Below are 5,636 nucleotides of genomic sequence, written 5' to 3'. Positions count from 1 at the left end.
TCAAGTGTTTTTCTTTGTTACCAAAGATGCAAAAATCATTCAAGTAAACTTCAATGAAATGATGGAGAAAGGCAACTATCATCACTCTTTGGAAGGTTACTGGAGCATTACATAATCCAAAAGGTGTTACCTTGTAAGCATAAGTCCCCCGTTTAGTGGTAAATGTGTTATTGGTCTTCTTCAGCTATGGGGACTTGGTTATACTTGCAAAAGCCATCTAGAAAGGTAAACATTTCATGGACGACCATAGTGTCTAAGAGTTCATTTGTGAAGGGTATTCTTAGCATTGAGCTTCCTGAAATCTACACATATTCTCAACTTCCCATTCTTCTTTGGTATTACCATAGTAGGTGAGACCCACTCAATATTGGGCATTTTATATATGAAACCTACCTCTAAGAGCTCAAGGAGTTCATCTTTGACTAAGGTTGAGTAATTATAGTTCATCCTCCATTGTCTCTGCCTTATTGGTGTGGTATCCCCTCCAACTCTAAGTCAATTTGGTGTTGGCTAATGTTGTCTGGGGATATTCCTTTCAAGTCTATGCGTAAGACCAAGTAGACACATCCACGTTTCTATGTAAGAGATTCTTGAATCCTTGTGTTTCTTCTTGAGTTAGAGATTTAGTTAGAGTTTACCCACCTTGAGAATTTTTTCTTACCCGTCTTTGGTCTTCAAAGTAAACTCTTGATGTCCTTCCACTTCCTTGATGAAGGTACCTTTAATTGTTGATGGTACTCCCCTTGGAGGAGGGCCTACTTCTTCCATTAAGTCATGTTATTTTTCTTGATCTTCCTACTATTCTTCTTCTTCCATCTCCTGCCCTTTGTTGGCTAGTTCTTTAGACTTTAACTTAGGAACATGTTCTTCCTCTATTATGTCTTCTTCACTTATGGTCAGAGAGGAGGAATCACCTTTTGTGGACCTTTCTTCTAGGAATCTGACATAAGAAGCTTCAATGTCATGGTCTGATGCCACTTCAAAGTCTTTAGTGCTTCCTATGGGGCGGCCAAGGTCTCCCCTAGGAAGGTGGAGTCAATTTGAATCTTCTCTGAATCTAATAATAGTCAACCTCTTTCTTGTGACTGGACTTTGGGCACAGCATCCACTCCACTCTTTGATCTTTATTAGAAGTGGTCACTTGGGGTGACATCTTGGTCTCAACGTCATCTGTTGAATCTTAAAAGGTTATGAAACCTTTTCCTGTGTATCCTTTATAGAGTTTTAAGACCTTTGTGGAACCTTTTCTTATGTATCCTCTATAGAGTTTTAAGACCACTCTTCTACTCCTTTCCCAAGGGTAAGAGTGCTTTTATACTAGTATGTCCTTGCTCTAGCTTGGAACCGCCAAAAAGAGAGGGTAGGAGAAGTACCATATGATATTGGTCGCACCACCAAGTTTGCTGGCAAATAATCCTTTTCTGCCATGGTTGTTTGGGTAGGATACATGGGGGATCTACCTTGGTTAGCCATTCAAATAAGCCAATTGGTTGGTTACAATCCTTCTAAACCCATATCTTTCATTGTCTCATCCATCTTTATGTTTACTCCTCCTAGGAATTGGGATTAAGAGTTAATCACTTAGGTTTAATGAGTGATTAATCAAAAGGACATGAGATTAACTTGAAGAATTGGGCATGATCATGACATTATTATAATAATGGTCCTTTTATGACCCCCTTTACAAGGTGTATACATATGCTATTACCATACATGCCACATGGCAAGGCATGATGCCAAGTGTCCCTAAGAGGTGTCACCTTTACACATCATTACTTATATAAGACCCTTCTAAGAGGTTGTTCCCATAGACAAAGGAACCCACATCATTGCCTACAAAAGATCCTTCTAAGAGGTTGTTGTTCCCACCCTCAAAACGAACCAACACACTACTGGTTGTTTACACACACTAGAACAACTTTATTTAAACTTAATCTTACATACATTAGAGTGCTACCTAGCACTTAGTTTATTCCCACATTAATTCACTATTAATATTAACATTCCCCTCATGAGATAATATGGCTAGAAATCCCAGTCACATCATTGACTACATTTGCTTTTTCTTATGGCTACTGCTTTTTGTTGTCTAAGGTAGAAGTGGTAGAGTTTGTAAAGTCTTTATCAACTTTAAAATTTGTAAGTCTCCTTTGGCACTCTTCAATGTAGTGCCCTCTCCACTTGTGGCAATAATGACACTTCCCTTACTTATTTTTGGTGTCACCCTATGATGAGTCCACTTTGCCTTTGTCCCTAGAGAAGAAGGCTTGGTCTCCTCTACTTGCGTCACCCCTAGATTTGTTCTTCCTTGTTTGCTCCTCATGGAGAAGTAATCTAGCCAGCTCCTCCTCAAAGAATACAGGATTGCCTCTTCATTTCATAGAGAGATTCAGAGAAGTTTGAAAACTCTTATAGGACTCGCATAAGGAATTAAGAATGGTGGTGACCAATTTCCTATTATCAACTACCTCATCTTTATTTAGCAATTGTTCTTTTAGGTCTGTTACGTTGGTAATCTATGATGAAATCACCCTCATTCATGGTCAAGTTGTCCAACAAGTACATGACTCATGCTTCATTACGGGAATGAACATGGTCTTGAGGACCACCCCAGGTAGTCCTTAGTAGAGCTATAGCATGTGAGGAATAGTGGATCTCTTGACTCAAAGAGCAAGCATGGCCATTTCTTGAGCACACGGGCATCCCACTATCAAGTAGTGGTTGCGAAATGCTTGACACCACTTATGCCACAGTTTGAGTCACCCTCGGTGCTACCGAGGAGCTACCGAGGAGGTGCCACAAGTTGGTATTGCACAACAAGGCTCTTGCCCCGTGATAATTCACCCCTGGCTATCATCAAATTTTTCATCTATCATTAGTAGTGGAACCATCGATCTGATCTTTTAGTTGTCATGAACCCACCAAACCCATAAAGATCAATTTTGGCAAGTGCTCTCAGTTAGCCTAAGTAAGGGTTGATTCTGAGTCAACCAAACATCAGAATAGTTAGCAAGTTGTGCTTGAACCTTATTCTCTTCTATTTGAGTTGAAAGGAAGTGATTCTGAGGTACCACTAACAGTTTTGAATATGTTTGAGGACAACTATCAGAAGGCTTGGTTATCTTACAAGGTTTATGTGACAATAGTTTGACACTAGTGGTCAACTGATTGTTTCTAAGGATTGGTTCTGGTTGTGTTTAAGTGTTTGGAATCCTTGTGTTAACTGAACCTTATTCTGATCTATTTGAGTTGAAAGGAAGTGATTCTAAGGTACCACTAACAGTTTTGAATATGTTTGAGGACAACTATCAGAAGGCTTGGTTATCTTACAAGGTTTATGTGGCAATAGTCTGACACTAGTGGTCAGCTGATTGTTTCTAAGGATTGGTTCTGGTTGTGTTTAAGTGTTTTGGAATCCTTGTGGTGTTAACTGACTCAAAGGAGAGAGTTTTTGAGTTGAGTGACATCTGAGGGTTTGTGGCTATTAGAGGACATTTTGGAAAGTTTCAGATTAATTGTAGATTTTGAAGGCAAACAGCTCTCTTGTAGAATTCGAAAGCAAAACTTTACAGGTGGAAGATCAAGAGACGGTCTGAGGGGGGTCCACAGGACCAGCATTAAGGTTGAGGAAGTGTAGCCACAAGGTCCGCAAACACCGAAGGATCATATAGGATGCTAGAGAATCAATTCTGGACTGGAAAAGCCATCAAAATTCAGAGACAAGTAACAGTGAGAATTAGACTTGTATGTGGCAGTTTGAGTGAGTTAACTGTCAACCAATGGTCAACTGAAGGCAACTACCTGGTTCTGAGTGGTTTAAAGACTAGGATTTAGAGCTATTCGACAATGGAGAAAGCTTTGCGACTCTGGAGAGCAAATTTTTGACAAGATACAAGGAGGGAATTTTGAAGGTAGAATGTGAGGACTTCTTCGTCAGTTGGAGATAAGTTTAGTCAGCTGGATGTCAACTATGGTCAAGAGAGGCTGTTAGGTGGCAGATCAGAGTCATTGGAAGTAGGAATTGACCTTAGAAGACAACCTAAGTGAGCTGCTAGATTGATTAGGAAGAATGGTAGGGTATTGAAGTATCCCATTGGGACACATGACGACCAAACGATAGTGGCTGGGTGTTTTGGTGTCTTCTATTGTTATTTTTGATGGGTTGTAGTTGCTTAGAGAGCTAGTTCTTTTTTTGTGAGATTGCTATGAGACTGGTTATCATAGGATTTGTTCTGTGTTAAAGGCGACGGAGTTTGTGAGAGAGGACTAAGACCTCTCCAAAGCAAGGTATTGCGAGAGTGGGAGAGGGTTTTGTGTGGGAGATTGTCCCCCAAAACCTCTCATAGTGCAAGATTGTTAGAACTTGGACCAGACTTGAGGATTGCTCAAACATCTCCCCGTTATATTAGCTAATTGAAGCCTGCAGACAGTTGCTGCATATTATATGGTTGTCGATGATCTCGTGGAAGTTTGAGAATACATGTTTGGGTTTCTTTGTGGTCATTTGCGTAAGAGTTTCTTTTAATATGTTGCTTGTTTCATTCATCTGCTCAAGATTGAGAGTTTGTTACATGTTGCATAGTCTTCTTTGAGTACACAGAGATTCAAGTTGTGTGGTACTAAAGACTTCTTCTATATTTTGGTTCAACTCTGTGTTGCATGGATGGAGTTCTCTTGGTGAAAAGGCTATAGGTGGAGAGTTAACTTTGGTTGAGTTTGGGTTGGGACAATTAGCCTGAGTAAGGATTGATTCTAAGTCAACCAAACATTAGAATAGTCAGCAAGATGTGTTGGGACCTTATTCTGATCTATTTGAGTTAAAAGGAAGTGATTCTGAGGTACAACTGACAATTTTGGATCTGTCCAAGGACAATTGTCAGAAGGCTTGGTTATCTTACAGGATTTCTGTGGCAACAATCTGACAACATTGGTGGTCAACTGATTGTTTCTTAGGATTGGTTCTGGTTATGTTTAAGTGTTTTGAGGTCCTTGCAAAGGAGAGTTTCTGTGTCAACAAAGTCAGTTAAGCTAGTTGGGTGGAAATAATCCTTTCGAAGGCAACTGTGGGCTTGTAGTAGTCAACAGAGAGCTTGGGAGGTGATATCTTGTTAAGTTGAGTGACATCAGAGGGTCTATAGCTGTCAGAGGACATTTTGAGAAGTTCCAGATTGACTGTAACTATATATACATATCTATATATAACATATATACACACAGATATATATATATGTGTATATGTATACATACATATATATATATACATATATGTATATATACATATATGTATATATATATATATACATATATACATATATATATATATATACATATATACATATATATATGTATGTGTGTGTATGTGTATATATATACATACATACATATATATATATATATATATATACATATATACATATGTATATGTGTGTATATATACATACGTATGTGTGTGTGTGTGTGTGTGTGTGTATATATTGTCATAGCAAATAACATATACCATATGATACATTTACCATAAAACAAAGGATACATGCAGACATGTAAGATATGACACTTAACATGCGGACCTAGCTTTTGAAAATCGTGCACTCCTGGAACATCTTGGGATCCACATACCGTCAGAAAAACGGTGTTAC

Source organism: Cibotium barometz, chromosome 31, assembly GCF_041138505.1.
Source record: "Cibotium barometz isolate CiBa-2024 chromosome 31, ASM4113850v1, whole genome shotgun sequence".
Classification (NCBI taxonomy): domain Eukaryota; kingdom Viridiplantae; phylum Streptophyta; class Polypodiopsida; order Cyatheales; family Cibotiaceae; genus Cibotium; species Cibotium barometz.
The sequence above is the reverse complement of the archived record's forward strand: the minus strand, read 5'-3'. Positions refer to the sequence as shown.